General features: G+C 38.6%; 1 protein-coding gene across 1 annotated transcript in view; it reads right to left on the minus strand.

Annotated features, from left to right (window-relative positions):
- Positions 1-22,347, minus strand: part of EIPR1 (EARP complex and GARP complex interacting protein 1) — a 168,511-nt gene that overhangs the window by 1,566 nt on the left and 144,598 nt on the right. The window contains exons 15-19 of the transcript XR_002437250.1: positions 9,432-9,532; positions 2,403-2,453; positions 1,688-1,792; positions 1,157-1,402; positions 244-382 (exon numbers count right to left, since the gene is read on the minus strand). The gene's annotated coding sequence lies outside the window, so the exon portion shown is untranslated. The remainder of the gene's footprint in view (positions 1-243; positions 383-1,156; positions 1,403-1,687; positions 1,793-2,402; positions 2,454-9,431; positions 9,533-22,347) is intronic.

Genomic DNA, 22,347 nt, shown 5'->3' on the forward strand with positions numbered 1-22,347 from the left:
ACATCTGTTTGGGTGAAGTTTTAATTAGCGAGGGATTCAAGACTCAAGGCTACTGGTTACTTCTTATGGGAGAGACAGCGCAGTTTGAAAACCCAAGATCTTTCATCACAAACCAGAACCATTTCAGAAAAGTACTTAAAAGGTTCTGGTTCTGTTCCCATGCAAACTGAAAGCAATGATGACTACAAGAGCTGCCACGAGGAGAATTACCATCCTCTGAAAAGAATGCTTGAAAAGTTGTACCTGCATCATCATATCAAGATCAGTGTGATCTTCCTGAGCAGAGCATAGCATGCATGTCACCTGGGTCCACATGCTGAGGGCTGGAGTGATGAGGGGCTCTGGCATGATCACTGCCAGTTCACCACTGGTCCTTCACTGCCTAGGAAATGGTAATTGACAGGGACATGTAATGAGAGGTTCAAAAAAACAAAACAAAACAAAAAAAAACACTTTCCAATACTGAAAAACTTAATAATTCCTAGTCATAGAAAAGATGAAGATTCAATATCTAATATTTTTGAGAAATTAGGGCCTGGAGGAAAATTATATGATCAATCAACATGTACCAGTACTTACATATCTTAAATATGTTTTTGATATTCCAAGGGGATGTAACCAGTTAATTAAGATTTCAAAACTTCCTGTAGCATTTTTTTAAAAATAAGACTTTACATTATTAAAATTTTATAAATACATAAATAAATCAATAAGAAAAGAAAATGAATCAAAATCTTCCCTAAGAAAACTTCCGGGTGAACAAATGAGCATACAAGAATGCTTAATTTCTCTAAATCTCTATCCGTAGTTCATCTAAATCTCTACTAATCTTTTGCCATCGCAAACCTCTAGCACTTATTCTTAGAGGTGTCTCTGTTTCCTAAAGGCAAGGACATGCCTGGCCAAATTCACACACATTTCCGCTTCTGCTGCTCTTAGTGAGCCTGGCTCGGTGAGCATGTTATCACCTGGCAAAGCAATTTTTCATCCCTGTGGACCAAAGCATGGACCCTGTGAATCTGTGTGCTGGGACTGGGCACCACGGGATGCCAGGACCACGTAGCGCTGCAGTGCTTCAGGAGCTGCAGCTCTGTCTCTGAAAAATCAGCGCCATCTGTTTGAAGAGGCCTCTGAGATCTTCAGGTCAGGTTCTCACCTTCAAACAGAAGAGAATCCTGCTTCCCAGGGCTCTAGGTAGATTTATCTCCTTTGGAAATGGCAGGGAGAGCTTTTAGCAAGGCCACTTCAAGATCACCCAGTGAACAAGAAACCTGCATAGCACGGGGGGCTGGATGCAATTGTAGTCTGAAGGGCAGAGATGACCGTTCCCCAGACCAGCTCATGCTGTTCAGGCACAACAGGATACAAAGGTTCTTTTATCCCTCTGCTCTGGGTCACTTTCCTGTGGAAAACAAGGGCATAATGGGAGAAAGACTGGAAAACCCCACAGCTACCAAACTTTCCCTTCCCCAGACTGGGTAGAAAGCTGCAGGTTTTTGCTTTGCTGTAACAAATTGTAACATTGCTCAGTAACAAAAATATCTGCTCATTGGACTAAATCACATAAATAATTGCTGTTTGGAGTGCGTCACACAATGCGCAGTAACAGGCTGCTTGGGCAAACAGCTGGCTGAATAATTTGGTAAAACAAAGATTGTGGAGGAATGGAAAAACATTTTATCTTTACCTATGCTGGGTACCATGCCACCCCCACATCGCTGCTGACGGCCACAAAATGCGCAGTTCTGCTCTTCGTTACCTGTGGTCTACAGGGTCAACTGGCTGTTACGCACTGGAAAAATATTGCAGATGTCTCATTATAACTCGGTGCATTAATACCAGCAGCCAGCCACTAATCCCCAATTATCCTCATTGCTCAGCACCTGATCTTGAAAGGATTAGGAGCATGAAAAACAAACTAAAACAAATTGCACTAAAATATTTAAATAAAACGATCAAGAAAATCATAAGACCATTAAAATATTGTAGGAAAATAGCTCTAATGCATTTTTAAGAATTCTCGTGGTGGTTTTATTCTTTACTTTATCTCAACTGCTGAATAGTCCTGAAAATCCTCATGTTCTTCTGCCTGACTGTATATAAGGTGCTGCAGAGTCAACACTTAGTTTTAGGTTGCTTGATGGCAATCACTGCTTTCTTGTCAATCTAGAAAACACTACCCACAGCTACTGCCTTAAGAAACATAACAACTGCCAATAGTAGTAATGCACAACTCTTGGTTAATGAGCATTTGTATTTTATTTTTTGATAGCTTAAGTAAGCATAGCTTCAACAAACACAAATTGAATGGAGGGACAGCTGTATAAGGTTTATTCAGAACACTGGAATATACTGGCTATAATAATAATCCAGAGCATTTTGAAAATTTAAATCTCTCTTACCTTTATTATTCTATTATTCTATACCAGGTTGAACATGCACACGTGTGTTTTCTGAAACAAACAACAAAACATTTTCATTCTGTGAAGCTAATCAACCTGACAGGAGAGGAATCTTGAAGAAATCTTTTTTATTGGTGGCAATTCCCCACATACCAACTAAAAATTGTGTATAGTCAATATATTTCCCTACATACAGACAAGTACTTTTCTTACATGACGGGGATTATGCATTTAATATCAGGATGAATAGGATTTGTCCTCCCAAAGATTGTAAATACAGCTGTATGAGTGGAACTATTGAAGTGGAAGACAGCACAAATCTCCTGTTGTTCAGATACTATACTGTGTTTCAGAACTGAAGTTCACGTCTTGTGGCCTACAACATTACCTCAACTTCTAAACTGGTTCAGGTCAGAGAGCCTTTGTTTTTTTCAGACAGGATAGGTTTGAATGGTTGTTTTGACTGCAGAACATCTGAGTAACATGTTGGCAGCACAGAGACATAAGCGTTTACTAACTAACGCATGCGGCAGTAAATTGGTTGTGGATCTCGGGAACTTTCTAGCCAGCTTTGCTGCCAAAGACAACATATCATGTAGTGACAGCCTCACATTTCAATGGGAAGGGTGAAAACCTTAAAAAATTTCTCCTCAGTTAACCACTGGCAGAAATAGTATTTCACACCTTGACTATTTTCTTCCCCTATATTTGCTTCCCACATTCTAATCCGTAGTTTTCCCCTTCAGTCTCTGAGATGATACCCTTGCTCACTGTCTGAGTTGGCTTGATAATACAGTCCAACTCTGCTATTGCAAGTACTGATTTAACTGCTGTAGCCGAAGAATATATTTTATTTTTACATCAAGTGGTCCTTTCTGACCTCTGCCTTCACTGTTTGTTTCCTTGTTCTATTTATACAACCTATTGTTCTATTTTTATTATTACATCGCCTAAAACTACTGCAGATAGAGCAGTCTTCCCTGTCATAACACCTTGTCTTTGCATAATTTCCTACTGGAATATGTAGGTGGGATTTTCAGAACCGTTTAACAGTGACAGTATTATAATTTGACAGGCGTGATAATTTGAAAAAATAATCTTTATATTGTAAATCTTAGCTATGTACATAAGTCATGAACTGATCAAATCTGTATTTTGTCTTCTGTCTCACACTTTGATCCTTCACTGAGGCACTCTGCTGATAATGACTTGCTTATACAAATGACTTTTTATACATTGCCCAAAGACATTTATAAAGGCTTCAAGCATTATCGTGCACTCAGTGGATGGGGAAAGGAGCTGGTAAAACTTGACTTCATTGCACACTGTCAATGTAGGAGACTCCGTTGCTACTGCCAGACTAGTACTTAAACAACTGTTGACCTTCATATGTAAAAGTCCCTCACAGCATTTGGGTATGTCAAGAAAAACAGAATCATTGTGACTTACTCCAATTTGAGAAAACACAACCAGTGTACTTGTGGGGGCTTTCTAAGGGGAGTTATTTTCTGGAAGAAAAAAAAATGTTGAAATGCGCAGTGGAATTAATGCCCACACAGGATGTATGAAATGATAAAACAAAACACATATAGTTATGACTTACATCATACCCACATGTGTTCCTCTGAGCAAAATAACCCTCCAACATGGGAGTTAACAAATCTCTGAGAAAAATTCTGGAAACAAACTAATCAAATTCACAGTCTACTACTAGTCAAAACTCACACTGAATCTTCCCTGTAGGCACTGTTTGAACCTAATTGTTTTATAGACTTGATGGGTGTTCATTGTTTTGGGTATATGGGGTTGGAGTTCTGTTTTTCTTTTGGGTTTCTGGTCGGTTTTATCTGTTCTTGCTCTTTGGACCACAACAGATTCCCACTGAAACTTCCTCTGTGTCTGCTGATACAGAATTCACCCAACTACTCTTCTAGAATTTGTTGTATGCTACAAAATCACTTGCTGTGTAGCGTGCCTGCCAGCATTTTTGCTCCACGTCATTGGTCCTTGCGTCAGTTTGCCTCTGACAGTTGGACCTTTCAGTATGTCAGCTGCCTGCTTTAGCCCAACTTCCCCCATGACATTTTAGTTTCAATATTTTGGACTCTAATTTATATAACACTAGAAATAACAGTATACTGATGATGTAGCTGGAGAGGGGGAAAATGTGCAGGAGGACTTCCACAGCAATGGGGAGAGGCTATTAGAAATGAAGTTGCTTAGAGATAAGTTGGGATACAGTGTTGGTGCTCATAGAGCCCCCAGTTTTACAGTCGCAGACCTGTGGTGCTCCGAAGGAAGCAGGAGTTACCACTTGCCCAGCCCAAAGGCACTGAGGGGAAACTGTGCCTCAACTCACACAGGTTTGTAGCAGCAATCTGCCTCCGGAGCAAAACAGCCAGGGCGAATTCATGGTGAGCAGCTGGGAAAGCAGCAGCCCTGTGGCACTGGCAGAGACAGTACAGCGTTAACTGCTTCCCTTTCAGAGATTAGGGCCAGGGAAGATCACTTGATCTGAACTCCAGGGACCTCCTGCCTGTAATTAGCCTGATTTGCTGCCTTAACCTTTCTCCTTGCATATTCCCAACTAGCGAGGCTAATTAAAGCTCCTGAACATGTGAAGTTTCAGATTGGCCTGCAATGCCTACAGCAGATTCCCCGCACTCATCCAGCCGAGCAGACACAGGGTAAGAGAAGACACATGTGGGAACACCCTCCTTCTAGTTTGGCAGGCCAGGGGCAGGGTCTTCTCCCTCCAGCCCCTCTAAACACCACAGAAGGAAGGTACAGTTGACTGGAGTGGATTGTTTAATTATACTGTGCTTGGCGTCCTCCACTTACTCAAAATATGACATTTCTCTCAAGTATGTACATGGTCACATGAACAGAAAGAGGCTGAGCCTGTTGTCCTCACTCACCACCATGAGCCCATATGGCTTGCTCAGATGAGAAAGGTTAAGCATCACTGTCCTATACAGAAAGCACAGGAAAAATCCATCTGACATGTAGTTTTCCATGCTCTTCTCAGAGCTGCTTTGAAAAAATAATTAAAAGAAAAGTATAAGACTTGAAACTAAGCAGCACTTTGCTCTCTTCTTCTGGATAATTTTCCCCTTTGGGATCTTGACTTAAAGACCAAAGAACCACAGGGCTGGCACTGCTTTATGGTGATCCTAGTATCATAATAGTGCTAGAGGCTGAGAAATGAATAGCATATGCCTGGCTGGATCAGGCTGGCCGAATAGCTTTGAACATCAAACCACCTGACCCTTGACATGAGACAGGTTGATTTATTATACTGTTAGCTCTCTTGACAACATGCATTGTGGGCTTGGCAATGTCTGGTCATTTTTCAAGCTCTCTGCACATTACTGGCACCTATATCCTCTAACACATTACATCAGGCAGCCCAGCTACAGAATGCTAAAAGCTCCTCTCTTCCTCTATCCTTCCCTCTATCCCTCTCCACCTACATTCCTTCCTTCCTCCCTCTCCATTTTCTCAAACAGTGAATGAATATGTGAACCTAAGGCAAGATAAGAGGTTAATGTTTTTATCAGCGGAAGGAATAAATATACATGATGTAGATGAGGTCAAAAGGATGAAGTAGAGGGTGTTATACTATTAATGCATTTGCAGTGATGCCTATTAAGTGATGTCAAATTATTCAGAAAAGATATTCCCTGATTCAGGGAACTCACAGCCCAATGAAAAGTTATATGTTTTATCTACCACAGAATAATCCAAGCCAGGGGACAATCCAAGAACAGATCTATCAGTAAAGGAGTCACAATATCCTCCACATTTCAAAGGACTAAAAATTGCTGCTGGCCTGTAGGGATAAAAAACTGCATCTCATCGATGGCCACAGCCACAAGTGTCGATTCCAACAACAAAAAGGATTACTTCTAAAGCCAGGAGGAATAGCTTATGGCTCTTGGACTACATGCAGCTTGTACATGTATCTTCAGTATTCATCATATGCATCATGTCCATGTGCTACATCATATTCACGGCTAGCAAAGGAACTACTGAAGAATATCAGTCCACAGCTATGGGAGGAAATAAATCAGTTGTGGCTGTCTGGACAACCATCATCTTCCAGCTCATTTTCACATGACCAGGCTGACTGCACACCACAACAGAGCTGTTCCCTGTGCAACCACTGTTTAGACAAGGAACCAGTTCAGAGGCCATTGGCTTTTTTCACTGTCTGAAGCAGACTGTTGGCACCAGTCAAGAGATTGAACACTGACATTGACGAGAACTCTGGTCACAACTCCCTGCAAAAAAAGACAGTACTCTCGGTGTAGTCTTGGATGAGCATGAACTCTGTTCGTGAAGTCTTTGTCAAAGAAGTGTTCTATAATAACAAGGTAATCTTCAGCCTCCCAATAAGAGCAAAAAAGGAACTCACGGTATTACAGCACTGAGGTTGGAAATAAGGAATTGTATAGAAATAAATAAGCCCATTAAAGCCAAAATAAAAGTGGCAGCTGAAGGATAAAGTGATTGTAAACAGCAATGGAAACTGTTACAAGACATCACAGTGAAAGCACTCTACTCAGCAAAAAAAATTTTAAAGCCTTCTTACCCCAGCCCCAGACATGGACACACCAAAGAATGGTTTTAAAGGAGGTGTCCCACTGAAAACAGAAGCTTTGTCCAAATAAGGGAAATGAGAAAGAGAATAAATTAAATATTTAAATGTAGAACAACAGTAAGGAAGATCAAAACAATTAAGGAAGTAACCTTTTAAAAGCATTAAAATTATGGGAAAAAAAACCTCACCTCTTTCCCAGCACAGAATTAGAAAGCCAGCCAGCGGTTGCCAGTGTTGACCAAAGTGTCCAGGAAAAATGAAAAAAGAGAAGACAATAACAAACTAGTTAAATGATTGGTGTGTGTTATTGTTCATTATACATAAGGTTTCCATTTTGCAGTCTTTCTCTGCAGAGTGGAATTTGCTTAAGAGCAGCTTCAAGGCTGAGGGTCAGCAGAGAGTGCCTAAACAGATCAGCCCGGACTGTACTCATCCACACATCCATAAAAATCTAAGCACTGCAAGTTGTAATTTAGTTACATTAGCTTTGGCACCGAAAATGATGTCAACTTTTGGAAAGATCTCAGAGGAACTGGAAACTGCAGATGCCAATTTTCATGCTAGATAAAATGACTGGATCTAGAAGAAAGCTCAGAATTAGATACAAATCTAATACAACAAGTAGGTGTAGAATTTAATTTTAGACTAGGAGTCATGTCTCACAAATAGATTGAAGTTTTCTGAAAGAGCAAAAAACAGGTGGAACAGGATGATACAAAAGGATCTGAAACCATTCCTTTGTGAGACTCTTAAAGAACCTAATCTGTTACACGTACGAAGAAAAGGTCCTTGCGTACATAAATTATTTTTGAAATGACAGGGTAAATGACCAAGAATAAAAGGCCAGTTACACACTGGAGGAATTTTACTAAGGTAGTCTCCCAGGGAGCTATGATAGAGACTTCCAAAAGGTCTTGTCTTCAGCAAGTGGATTGTCAGCTGAACTGCAACACTGATAAATGCACAACCGTAAGCATGGTAATGGTAAATGGTAAAAACAAAAGTAATATATTGATGGTCTATATATTAACTACTGCTGCTCGAGAACATAACATAAGAATGGCCTTTCTGAGCAAGGCCCAGCTAGCCTCATACTCTGCCCAACTGAGGCCAATAGCGTAAGTTTAGAGAGAAGTATTAAAAAGGCAGTAAAAGCTCCTCAGTGATGTTGTAAATTTTATGAACACTTCATAAGGACAGTTCTCTGAAAAAGATAGCTCAGTGGCCAGCAGCTGTCAGATGAAGAGACTGTTATTAGGAATTAACTGAAAAGGTGTAGGAAACATCATTACGCCATTGTGTTAATGCATGGTGTGCAGACATTTTGATCACCACACCCAGTACTTATCATCTCCAAAAAGATATGCTGGAACCTGTAAAGGAAGAGAGTAGGGTAACAGAAAGGAATTCTTTCATCTCAGGACATTTTAAGTAAGATACTTCAGTTTGTAATAGCGATGAGGAATGAATGATGTGATAGAAACACATCAACAAAGTTTGAAAAGGGAAGTTTTTTTGGTTTTTTTTTTCACTTCTCTTAATATTTAACATCCATAGGGATTGGATTTTTTTTTTAGATTTTGAAGAAAAACTGGGATAAGTAGAGGATGCATCTTCAAGAAGTTGCTCCCAGCACTTCATGTTTTACTGCAGGACTTCAGAAAAGAGGAGAAAACTTCTAGTAACTTGCTATACTAAAAGGCTCATATTGAAACAAAACATTTCATTAACATAAATTTTAATGTTACTTTAATCAACAAATCTCCATGACTCATTAACGGGATGTGCCTTCTGATTTGACAGTTCTTTCCCCAGACATCAACAGCTTCTCATAGTATTTCTAATCCAGCAGTGTACAGAAGCGTTTTGCTTTTTCATTATGGTTTTGTCTTTTATCATTACACAATAGCCAGGCAAAGAGCGCTAACTGGAAACAATATTACCTGTTCTGCTTGAAACTTAGGCACTGTTGTTGTATTTGGAGATTCCTAGCATGAATCAAGCCAGATGAACCACAGGACATCAGCTAAGGCATGGCAGGGGAGCCAATAATTCCATCATTTATGCAACACAAGAATCACTATATGCCTAAAAGAACTGAAGTGAAACTATTTGCTGAATTCCATATGAAATATTCACTTTCAGTGTTTAGAAATCAAGAACTCACTCTATCCATGAACTTTTAAACAAACTTAATTTTCCTTCTTCAATTTTACTTTTTCATAAGGAAAATAAATTATTTGTCTAATCTATGATTCTTCTGAGGATTAAGTGCATTTGCACTAGATGGAAGAAAGAACAGCATCAAAAGTTACACAGAAATAATAAGATACAGGAAATAGAGTGAACAGACAAGACAGAAATCATAGATGTGTTTTCATAAATAAATAAATATTCAAACCTTTATCATTTAGGGCTAAACTTACCGAGGAAGAGATTAAAACTTGGGAGGAGGGAGGATGTTGAAAAGGAATGTATGTGTCTTAACCCCTTTCCATAAAAAAAGACTTTTAATTAATGGCATTACCTGCAATTTAGAAAGAAAAGAAAGTTCAGTTTTGTCTGGATTGAGCACTGTCAACATGCTGTAATAATACTCTGCAAAACCTATGATTTAGCTGTCATAAACATCTTCTAGTCCATTGGCCCCATCCTACTGAAAGTGTTCCTTACATCAAACCATTGATTTCCACTATCTCATCCCTTCTCACATATTGCTCTGGTCATTCTGTGTCGCTGAATCACAGCCCGCTTTTGCATTCTGTTCCCTGTTTTGCCCTTCAGCTTCCCTCTTTTACATTTTCCCATGGATACTGCTAATTCTGACACCTAGTTGTTTTAACCTAGAGTTTTTGCTTTGTTTGTGTATATTTCCTTTTCTCTGGTTCCCTCCCTCTGATAAGATTTTTGTTTTTCTTTCTTGTGGGTCTATCCAAACTACATTACTCCTTCACTTCATAGTGAGACTCAACCCCAGTCCATGAATGGCACTTAGAACTGTTACCACCCTTATTATCCCTGTCAGGTCACAGAGAACATTAACAGCCTTTCCTCATATAAATACTGACATAATTTCTTTCTATAAAAAAAATTACTCTCTAAAACTTTTTGTAACAGTTCTTTGTAATTTTGCCCTTGTGATGCAATAGATCTCAGCCCATTGTACATGTGCACATGGATCTTCTGGGCAGTTATGATTTTGAAAGCCTACTGCATGTCTTTACATTCCATACTACCCAGACATATACCTATATTCTCTCATACCTTTACTGACGCTTTCCCTCTGAGCAGGAAGATTTCTGCCACTATGAACATAAGCATTAACTTCAGAACTATACGAAAGTATCGTTAAAATCTAGATTGTTCTCTATCTTCTTCTGAAGCGTTGTTATACTTTAAGGCGTAAGCACTCCAGGACAGAACTTAATAATAATAGTAGTAGTAGTAATAGTACTAGTAGTTGTAGTAGTAGTAATAGTAATAAGAGTACTACTACTAGTAGTGGTAATATTAATAATAATAGCAACACAGAGAAAAGTTTAATAGAACTCTACTCATTTACACCTTCTCATCTCTGGTAGGCAACTCTTGAAAATGTTTCCCTAATTTTGTCTGGTTTTAGCTTTGTACAATACATATTTAAACACACCTAGCTTACATTTCTCATTTTTGTTAACTAAACCAAGTTCTTCTGGACACGATTTGTGGTTGTGGATCCTGTATTTTCTATGTGACATTTTGTCTAAGTGTTTGTGCAGCCTATTTCCTCAACAAGATATTTCCTTCCCTGTTTTTCTACAGGGCGCCATCTTAATTCTTTGAGAAGATGGAGGATACTGGGAAAGTGAAGAAGGAAATATCTACTTGTAACGGTGCTATGAAATAAGGACTTTCTGATATATCTTTATAATCCAGCTGTTCTCTCCAGAAACAAATATTCAGAAAATAACTAGCTAAAGTAAAATGTAGCATTTTCACAATGGAGTAGGAGGAAATGTTTACGTATTTTAATATTTTTTTCAATGTAAATTTAGTATTAAAAAGATGTATTTCTGAATCATTGACATACTGAAAGTACAAAGTCCTGGGGGAGGAAGAGAGCATATAAACAAAAAACTTTTTGCTGTTCTTGCTATTTTAAAATGTGATGTGTTCAGAATCAACCCTTTGAAACAGTACAGTGTAATCATGAAAACACATATGGAAAGGTTTGATTCCTGTCTGATCACTGTGTGATTGAAACAAGATGTGAACAGCATAGTGTATCTTATTTTTCGTCCTCAAAAGCTACTGATAATATTAACACAAAGTTGCTCCTTACTCCAAACTTACAATGCTTTTTCAAACTTGTATTCACTAAAGAGTTTGACTTTTCATTAATCAATTGCCAGTTGAAGGTTCTTTCCATATTTGCAAACATGCTCCATATATATTTGCAGGCTACAATCTATTATTTTATTTACTTTTACATTTCACAGGCAGTTGCTACTTGAAAAGTGAAAGCAGAAAAAACAGTAATAATTGAGTGCAGATAAGCCCTGAATGGTAGCTTTGAACACCAGCTATTATCGATTAAATTATTCATTTGTTAACATTATAGCAAAGCAAGTGAGAAGATAATTTATAATGCCCAATTTATATTAACTGTCTTTAAACTTTCAACACATATGGCTAAATCATGTCTTCAACTGCAGTAACCCAGCATGCCTCCTAACTGTTCAATACAGTTCTTTATCCTGACCATGTATGGTAGGATAGGGTGGGGATTGTTCCCATCCCTCAGAAACCCATGTGTTGGAGTTGGAAGTGTGATCCACCACGGAAAGGTCAACAAATCTAGTGGGATTACAGGACACAAAGGAAAGTGTACCCAGCCCATCTTTTAGATAGAGATAGAGACACCCTGCTCCTTGAAGCTGTTTCTTTGTAAAAATAATTATGAAAAAAAAATACTACAGTCAAGGCTTCGGAAATCCAGAAACTCTGAAGTTCCATCAGATAATCATCTATGCCTATGATGTTTAGCATGAGAACAGCAATTGCTATAAACTGCAATAAATTGCACCAAATGTTTTAAGAACTGATCCATAAAGTAGAGAGATCAGTATTTCCTATAGATAATTTTATTATCAATTTCTCACACTATATAAAATCTTTCTCTCCCCACTCTACTCAACCTTATTCTTTTTAAAGAAATCTCTATTTGTATTTATCCTACTTTTCATAAAAACATTAGTCAAATTGCAAAGGTCAGACTGGGTATCAAGACAGTATTCCTCTACATCACCAACACAGAAATAGATAGGAAAGTAATGGTGATCAGAATGGAACAAATTATTCTTCTAAATAATTACAATATTTTGACTTCCAAGCAAAGAAGAGGCACTCATCTTACTATATGGATTACAGTATAATGTGGGAAATCGTTCTTGCAGCTGGCAGCTGAAAGGATTACTGGGAAGTCTGTAAAGTTGGTCACAAACTAGACAACAGAGACTTGACTTCATCTGCATGTTCTTCCATGTTCAGTTGAAAGGGATGTTACCAAGCTAAAGAGAGACAACTCACAGATTTCACTAAGGGTACATTTATCTAATTTCACAGATCCTATGTAGTATCTCTATTAGCTACTTCTGGACAGAATAAAAGGAGGACAGTTATCATGAAATTTGCTGATTAAACAAAGATAATAATCACCATCAAAGCAGAAGAGTTCAAGGTGCGAGGGATGATTGTGGAATAAAAAAAGCAGAACAAAACTTAGAAGACATAACTTTTTGTGTGTATGTGTGTGTGCCATTAGCCCACCAGCTGGAAGAGAAGGACAATGCTCTACTGACTAATCACAGAAATATAAACCATCAGATAGTGCATCTCTTTCATTCACAGTCTACAGACAGAAATGCCTAGGGCCCGATACCCACGTCCCTTCTCATCCCACAGTCCTGACAGCTGCAAAATGACTATGGAAGCCCAGAGCAAGTGCATGGAGACACCACACAGGTACTGCAATGCACTGCATGGCATTCTACAGAGACAGAAAGAGACTTGGAATTTGAACACTCTCATCCAAATTAAAACCAAAATGAAAACTTCCCTTCCCTGGCAAGTGCTGTAACTATAATGCTACTGCTCCTACATGAAGCATCTGAAAAGCATCTTTGCAGGTATCTGTTTTCATGCACAGACTGTGACCTGTAAATAGCAGCATGATCTGCAGATGTGACAGGGAGAGTTTGTCCTGTGTTTTGCTGCACTCCACCTCTCACAGAATCTTGGATGTTGTATGACATGCACGTATACAAGCAGACTCTGTGTTGAACAGAGCCTCAGGCAGTACATTCTCCCAGCATCCACCTCAGTAGGACTGTGATGCAGGTATCCAAGTAATCATCAGGAATTGTGAGCCCAGGAAGAATTATCACCTCCAACTCAATTCTATCAAAGGCAGAGCTAAGCTGGCAGCGTGCAGGCGTACTCAGAGATTGCTAGATCTCTCCCTGCAATATGCTTCACACTAACTGTGATATCCAATGTATATCATTTTCCAGAATAAATTCCTCATTACTGGAGATAACAGAGATTGATGCACCCTTCCAAGGATGTCAAACAAGTTTTGAACTTATTAAGATGTTGCAAAGAATGAGGATGGCAGAATTTGGAACACTTGATGTTGGGATATTATATGTTTCTATAATACTGCAGGGACACTTTCCTTACTAAGTGTGGGAGAGCTTGTTTACTCTACATACACAAGAGAAAACAAAATCCATCCTTTATCATATTAGATGGTATTTATTTGACTGATGAACTGATAGCTGGGTCATAGCTTTTAATACCAAAATCATTTTTAAAATCTATAATTTCTAGTTTGTCTGAAATGGGAAATTTAGAGCTCATTAATCATTTGCTAATACAATGTTCTGTTGCTGTCACTGTACAGAAATGGCATGTGTTCCACAAAAGAAAAGTGATCATCAGTGCAACAGTGTCTGCAAAGGAGGCGCAAAAGGTGCAAATCAAACCAGTGTAAAAGAGATTGTTTTTTGTGAGGAAAACTCCCGTTGCTCAAGGATTTGACTTCTGCTCTAGATTTTACAAGAGGATGGGATTCATTAGCAGCTAAAGAGAATTCTGGCCTTTCTCTCCAAAAATGCCTATTTGGAGGCAAAAATGCAGGAAAAAAACTATGATGATAATACTTCAAGCTGTTTCAGAACATATGGATGTTCTGAGACTAAGAGCATACCAACTACTGTTCATAAGGTTTCACACGGACACAGTGACCCCCATGAGCCTCCCAAATAATTTTACAGATACTGAACAGGAGAATAAAGAGAGCTCCCCACCTAAGTGACTGATTTTGAAACTCCCTTTTAAGACTGTAGGTTTCATAATCAGTAAAAATATTCCAGGACATTTACCACAAGCATTAACTAAGACTTGTGGAAATATTTTCAGATTTTTCTTCTAAATGTAGAGAAAAAAAGTCCATTTGTCAAATCTGGAACATTTTGCTGAAAACTTTCATTTCAATAAGGTTTTCTTGGCCTTAGGATAGATTCTGTGTCCTGATGGTGCTGGATATCCTCTTCCAAGCTGCAGTGAGCACCCAAACGACAGAACATTCACGGAGCCCAAAGTTAAAGTCTTTGGTATTGCGTCAGATCTAGCTGAACTTTTTGGACAACAAACATGTAACTATGCACTGAAAATAAAATAACACCAAGAAGAAAGACTTGGATTTTTTTGAAAACTCAGAAGTATTTCAGAAACGCATTTTTCTTAGTAAAAATATTATTCTAATTATTCTGTAATGGGGTACAATCACCAAAACAACTTTTAAATGTATATTTTATTCACATTCAGCACCAGTGATAGAATAGATGATCAGATTAGGCTGGATTTTAAACCAGACAAATACTAACCACATTACTGATGTGTCAGTCTCAGGTAGGGAGATTTTTACGCAGTTTTGAAATAGACTATTTAGTTTGACAGATAGTCTCAGCTGTCACTCAAAATTCTAGACTGGGAGTGGCAGTGGAATTTTAATTTATTTTAGAGCTATGCCATCGCTATCCTTCACAGAGCAAATGCGAGTTGGAAACACAAGAAAAACAAGAAGTATTAATGCACTAATTTGCAATATAGCAAGGAAGATACAGAAGAATGATATTATAAACTTTGATGTGAGGACAAGATTTCATTTTAATTTACAAAATTAAAGAAGATCCTAGAAACTCAGTGACATTATTTTCCAGCTAGGTAATGCCAGCCAAAATTTTATTTGATTGCTTGCAAGAATTCATAATTCTTGCTCCAAAAGTAATGCCTCCTATTTATTTCCATGAAAACTATAACACATACGAAGAGCATAATAACACTGTTTGATAAAGCAAATTCTCAGCTACAAAACACTATTTTTCAACATAGTCACCACCACTAGCTATGTATTTTTGCCAGTGATGGACAGAAACCTGCATGCCAGAGCCATAAAAATATGCACCAGTGGAAGTGACCCACTATTGCTGTCACCACTGCTGAAATGCACCACCCACCACCTCACTGTGCTCACATCCACTGTCTGGTCTCCATAGATGTTCAGCAAGTGTCATAGAATCATAGAAAGGTCTGAGTCAGAAGGGACCTTAAAGATCATTCAGTTCCAACCCCCTGCTACAGGCAGGGACACCTCCCTCTAGACCAGGTTGCTCACAGCTCCATCCAGCCTGGCCTTGAATGCTTCCAGGGAGGGGGCATCCCGCATCCTCTGGGCAACCTGTTCCAGTGTCTCACTACTCTCACAGTAAAGAATTTCCTAATACCTAGTCTAAATCTACCCTCTTCCAGTTCAAAACCATTTCCCCTTGTCCTTATAAAAAGTCCCTCCCCAGCTTTCCTGTAGGCCCCTTTCAGGTACTGGAAGGCTGCTATAAGGTCCCCCTGGAGCCTTCTCTCCTCCAGGCTGAAGAGCCCCAGCTCTCTCAGCCTGTCCCCACAGGGGAGGTGCTCCATCCCTCTGATCATCTTCATAGCCCTCCTCTGGACTCACTCCAACAGCTCAATGTCCTTCTTGTGTTGGGGGCTCCAGAACTGGACACAGTACTCCACGTGGGGTCTCACAAGAGCAGAGTATAGGGGCAGAATCACCTCCCTTTACCTGCTGGTCATGCTTTTCTTGATGCAACCACGGATATGGTTGGCCTTCTGGGCTGCAAGCACACATTGCTAGCTCATGTTGACTCTTTCATCAACCAACACCCCCAAATCGTTCCCCTGAGGGTTGATGAAGGTCAGTAGGTGCCATTTTTCTGCATGCAGGAATTCAATTCCACACCTTTGCTTCATACACACTTCCATGACAGATGCCATTTTGCCATACTACCCCTCTACTGCCATCTGTCACACAGCAACAAAATGTAATGGAATACTGTCAGAAGATTCAGCCTCTACTGCCATACCACCACCATCTGTCTCTGAAGTCATGGGTCAACAAAATAACATAGGAAGCATTACTTTTGGAGCAGTTCTCATACTCTCCTTCTGATCAAGTGTCAGTCAAACTTCTAATTTACCATTGTTTTGGTTTAGAGAGAGGTCTGTTTAAGTTCTGTAGTCTTCCAAAATAGAAATAACTACCTCTGACACCATTTAATTTGTTTCACTGAAACCATTTTGCCATCATAACCTTACATTGTAATTACTTCCTAATGGCACCTTCAAAAGGGTCCTTCTAGACTTGCTCTGAAACAGTTTTCCCATAACAACTTCATATCTTTGATGGCATTGTAATGATTTCTTCATGAGGTCATGAACTAGCAATGAATCCCCTTTGCCACTGAAATCTTACTGTTCCTCATTATAGCCTCTGTCACTGTGGCATTGTTATGGGGTCTCCGTCAGATAACAATGAAACCATTTTCTTCAGATACATTAGGTTTAAATAATATTATCATCCTTATGATACAGTCAGAGGTTAGGAAAGGGTAAGCCATAGTCTTGCTTACTTCCGTATTTCAGTTCAGCATGTGATTTGGGGGGCTGAAGATGTGTACTATGGCTGAACTATCATCACTTCTCTCATAATGAAAGTGGATGGTGGTTACACAGGGTTAAACAGGGAATTTTAGAAGAACAAAATTTGAATTAAAAAAAAAAGCTGAAGAGATGCTTTATTTTTCTGGGCTTCAACTCAGAAAACACTGAACTTCATTCCTCTTCAGCAGCAAGTATTGTTTTAGGTTTAAACCTGGATTCAAATCTCCTTCATTCTAAGTGTTTTGCTGTATTAAGACAGAGTTGGGAACCTTGTTTACAGCTCTGAACTAATGTTCCGATACATCACACAACTCAGCCTATTTGCTGTAAAAAAAAAAAAAAAGTGACAGAGGTGTTGATTACCAGGTTCAGTGAGATACTCTGATCCTACACATACAGACTTATAGGGAGTGCTCTGCAGCAGTCCCAGATCTCCTGTCAAATCCACAGCCTTTGCATCCCATATCTCTCCACTTCTACAAGTAATTGTATCTACTCTCCTTATTCACATTTCCTATGCCAGCATGAATACTCGTGATACAACTAATTTAATCAAGTTGACCCAACAAAACAGATTGCTCCCTCTGGCCTCCCATCACAGACTGTGTGTTTTGCCATACTCCTAAAGTCCTTTCTGTCCCATTTTCTTACGGACTTGGATTAGTAAGATTGTGGTGTTTTTTTTCTTTTCCTGCTGAAGCCATCTCAAAATATTCTTCTTCCTCCAGGGCTAAGAGTGGCAGATATGTTCAGAATAGTTTCACAAACGTGAGTGCATTTGCAACTGGGATCCACAAAGAAAGTGATATTCTGCAGAATACGTTGTAAATAAGGAACTATTTAGTTGGATGCCAGTCAAAAAAATAAAAGACACTTGGATCAGAATATTTTTCAGCTATTTAACCTGAAAAAAATAACAATAGTAAATGTTGTTTCATACAACACAGTTGTCCAAATCAAAATGAAATTTTTATTTTCAGACATCTGTTAATCAAACAAAAAGAAAACCACATTTATTTGAGGGATAAAAAACTTTAAAAAAAACTGTATTTTCACCCTTAATTTATTTGCCCAGTGGCTCAGAAGCGTCTGGAAGGGAGAAGTGTGGTTTGACACCATTACTTCCAAGGAAAATATTGTCTACCCAGTTTGAGGCTTTTGCTAAGTCCACTCAAGTTTTCCAAATGTCACTGCCAAAATTTTCCTTTCTTTCCTCAAACTCTTTCTCAATGCATTTCTAAAAAATAAAGTGGATATCCCATCAAATACAGCAGATTTGTAATGATTAAACTCAGCAATATCTTGCATAAAATGTGGTCAAGGCAGCCCTAATGTACATCAGCTCCTCCTCAGAGATACCAGAATGTTTCAAGGTGTCCAGACCTTTTTGGATGAAGTAATTCCTTTCCCTAAATATACGAGGGAATTCTCTTGGCCTTGGAACACTTCACTGCATTACTTTCAAGAGGGTGCACTACTTCATGGTGACTATTCATTTATGGCAGATATGTTGAACACTGGTCAACGTCCTAGCCCTTTTCCACATCTCAGCATAACTCCTGTGCTCATCTTTTACTCTGAGTTCCAGAAAAGCTGCGCTTCTAGGGAAGAAAGGGAGGGAAGCAATCAATAAAATCTATCTGCAGATTATAGCTACTTTAGCCCCAAAGTACAGCCAGCCCCTTTTTCTTTTCAGCAGACCTCAGATTGTTCTTCTTCTGACGTACCTCCCAAGCAGAAGTGAGAAGATTTTCTCCTCCTCTCAGTATAAAAGAAAAAACACATTCTGATCAAACAAATGACTTTTAGTTTCAAAAATGTTCCCGTACAGTTTTGATCTTTATAATGACTTTATAGCCAACAACCTTAACTCTGCCCTAATTTTCAATAATAATCAATACTGTATTATCACCACATGAGAATAGTCTTTCTGGGCCAGACAAGTACTTAATATAAGCTCTTAACAGACCCTACTACTTTTGGTTATGTAACTGAATATATACATACGGTTTAAATCTTTTCCACTATAATTTATACTTCATTGTCCATATGTCTACACCAGAATGGCTATTAGAGAAAAAGATATCAACAATCAAAATCTTTAAAAAAAATAGATAAATGAAGCCTGAAGTGTAAAATCCCTCTGATTTAAGTGGAAAACAATGTCTCTTTTTAATTTTATGCCGTTATATTATCTCAAGTGTTAACATCCTTTACCTTTGACATTCCTACAATTCAACATATAGTTCTAAAAAAACAACACCCCCAGTATAAAATAAGTTAAAATAAAGAATGGAGCTCCAGCTGAAAAATAGATTAGAACACAAAGGGTCAAATTAATACAAGATGCCCAAAACCTGGAACAGGTAAAATGTATTAGAAAGAAGAACTGGAAATTCTGTAATACTTCCAAGTGTACAGAGAAGATCAAGCGCTGCTTGATAACAGCATCACTCAAAGAATACCATGCAGATAATCTTAGGCTAAAGCACCAGAAGTGAAGCTTAATATCAGCCTTTTCTACAGACTTCATGATGCATATACACAAAATGGGGTGGTAAGGCCTGATGGCCAGGCTATGAGAACAACTAGATAAAGAATAGTTAGATAAGAAAAATGTGTTGAAGTAAGCTATTTGCTGCAGGGCTAGGAAATTCCAGTGCCTTCCTTGGAGTGTCTGCAGGGAGTATTACTTGTGTGTAATTTTGCTTGAATGTTTACTATCTCTGAGCAAAGCGGGCAAGACTTATGAGCATTTCCAGGTTACGAATTTCTCAACCAGCAGAAGCTGCCACTGGGAAGTGCCCTTTGCTACCACTGAGCAATATTCTGAAAAAGCACATTCCAGAAAGAAAATATTCGAGACTATGTCGGGAGCTGACATTTCAGTCCTAGAGGAATGATATACCACAGCTCTGCTTCAACTCAAGCTATGCTACTAGTGAATCCAATATAAAGAATCCAATATAAACAGGCATATCAAATATGCTTTAGCAGCCCAGAAGCACAAACTTCTTAGGTTTTCAGGGGGCCATGTATCTTAAATCATGAAGTGCTTTTAAAAATCTCAACTAAATATACTTACTAGACGCTGATTTTTCAGGTTTTTTGAAGCACAGACCAAAGAAAAAGCTGTTCTCTTAAATATAAAAGCAAGTCACGTTCTCCTGTTCTTCTGCCCATGTATGCATACTTCAATACAACAGACTTGCTCCCAGAGCAAAATCAGATTATTTGAGTCCAAAGACCCATACGAGTTAGAAGACTGCTGACACTACAGTCATAAAGCTAGCCTGAGAACTGACACTACTGCAAAGATTTCAAGCTCCATATTGCATACATGCATTGCCACCCCTTAATTCCATACTTTTTATCAAGAAAAGTATCAAAGTGAGGAACAGACAGTGAAAACCAATCCCGTCACCTCTCCCCTAAAACAAGGTCATGACTTTTCTTAACAAAATGCACATCTAAGGAGCTCAGTTCTGGCAGGTTCTTCCACTCCATTAAGCTCAGCTTTTCTCTCTTCCTTCACCTCCCACTCCAGCACCCACTGGGAACAAGATGTAGTGGACATTAGCAGAGGTAGCTAAAGCAAAGGTTAAGATGGATGAGATAGAAAAACATTATTTCTTGCCCTTTCCATCCCAAACAATTATCAAACTCCCTTTAACTAAACATAGTGCTATCTCATGCATCTCAGAGGAAGCAAATTAAGACATCCACACCTTTTCCCTCATCTTAGAAAGCAAAACTGCTGAAAGCTGAAAGATCAGAGCCATTCACCTTTGCCATGTCTGCCACTCCAAATGCAATTGTTAGTGCTTTGCCAGAAAAGTATCCCACCTTTATGCCTTGAGATAGAAATATTAGAAAGACTCCAAATCTTCAGTGACATGGTAGCCTAGGCAATTTCTGTGAAGGCATGATGCTTACCTTCTGGAAGGTAATTGTTAATTACAGTATGTGGACAACAGCTAATGATTTGTTTTGGAGTTAATGTCCCATTCGAAAAGGATTACTGCTGTTTCCAAACCACAGCAAGCAATTAATGGCACCCATAATGCTTAAAAAATTAACATTGGCAGCATAGTTGAGTGAGTATTTTGAAAAACTGGTCATTCCCTTGAGATTAATGAGCAATTTTCTGTCAAAGTGCAGAGTGCACTCTGGTAGAAAACTGACAAAAGAAGCGCCATCCTCAGGGAATTATTTTTAACAATTCATTTCGTTGTGCATATTTAAAAGGAAATTTGGTAGATATCACTGCCATTCCAGAAGTATATTCTCATTTATTTTTTCCCTTTAACCATTATAAGCCAATATATAACAAGTTACAGTGGACTGGATATCTAGAATATGCAAATACTAATTACAGAGGAATAACCAACAAGGTGTAAAACACTGCAAAAGGCTTTTTTTTTTTTTTTCCAACTGCTTTCAGTTGGGTTTGTTAGACAAATAAGTAACAGCAATGTAGGCAATTAAGTTTCACTTAAATCAGTCATAATCAATTGATGTGAATCATTTCACTATTTTTCCATAGGTGTGTCTAAGAAGATACTCTGTTTAAAAGTAAGGAGTTTCAGAATAGACCCATCTGGAATGGAATTGGAACTATTATGAATGTGATTGTCACTAGAAATTTGAAGTGTGTCTTTTAATAACATCCTTATCTGCTTCCTATTAAGAGTTACCCTACTTTAAAACTTTGATTTTTTTTAATCAAAACTTTACTGAGATTCTGGTTTGTTTCCTCACTTACCATGTTCCTATTTGACTTGCACGTGCACAGTGAGTCTGTATCATTCAATGCAGGCTTACCACAAAGCGTAGAATGGACCACATCAGCTCACAGTGATATTTCAAGTGAAAAAAAAATAACTGCATCCCACAGCTTGTGGGGTTACAGTGTTGGTCCAGGTCTGCGTCTTTTTTTTTTTTTTTTTGCCTGAGGGCTCCTTCCTAATCCCTCTCCCAGAGCTCACTGAGTTCATTAGCTACAGCTCTCAGTTCCACCTGTTCAGTGCTGAAGATGTCCTCTGCAGGCCTGGAACAGACTGGCATACATAGTGAGTTTATAGGTAAGAGGTAAAAAAAAAAAAAAAAAAAGTTTCAGACTGAATCTATTGCAGATCAATTCCCCTTGCATAAAAATCTTCACCAACCAAGCTCCTCTTTCAGCTGTTGCAGAATTGTTACAGTCATTAATTATGCCCACCTGAGAATATCTCATTCTGCCATTGAGTTCAGGTCACAGAAGAAAGAGCAATGAACCAGATTTTGGAAAAAGAGGACCAT

Source organism: Numida meleagris, chromosome 3, assembly GCF_002078875.1.
Source record: "Numida meleagris isolate 19003 breed g44 Domestic line chromosome 3, NumMel1.0, whole genome shotgun sequence".
Lineage (NCBI taxonomy): Eukaryota > Metazoa > Chordata > Aves > Galliformes > Numididae > Numida > Numida meleagris.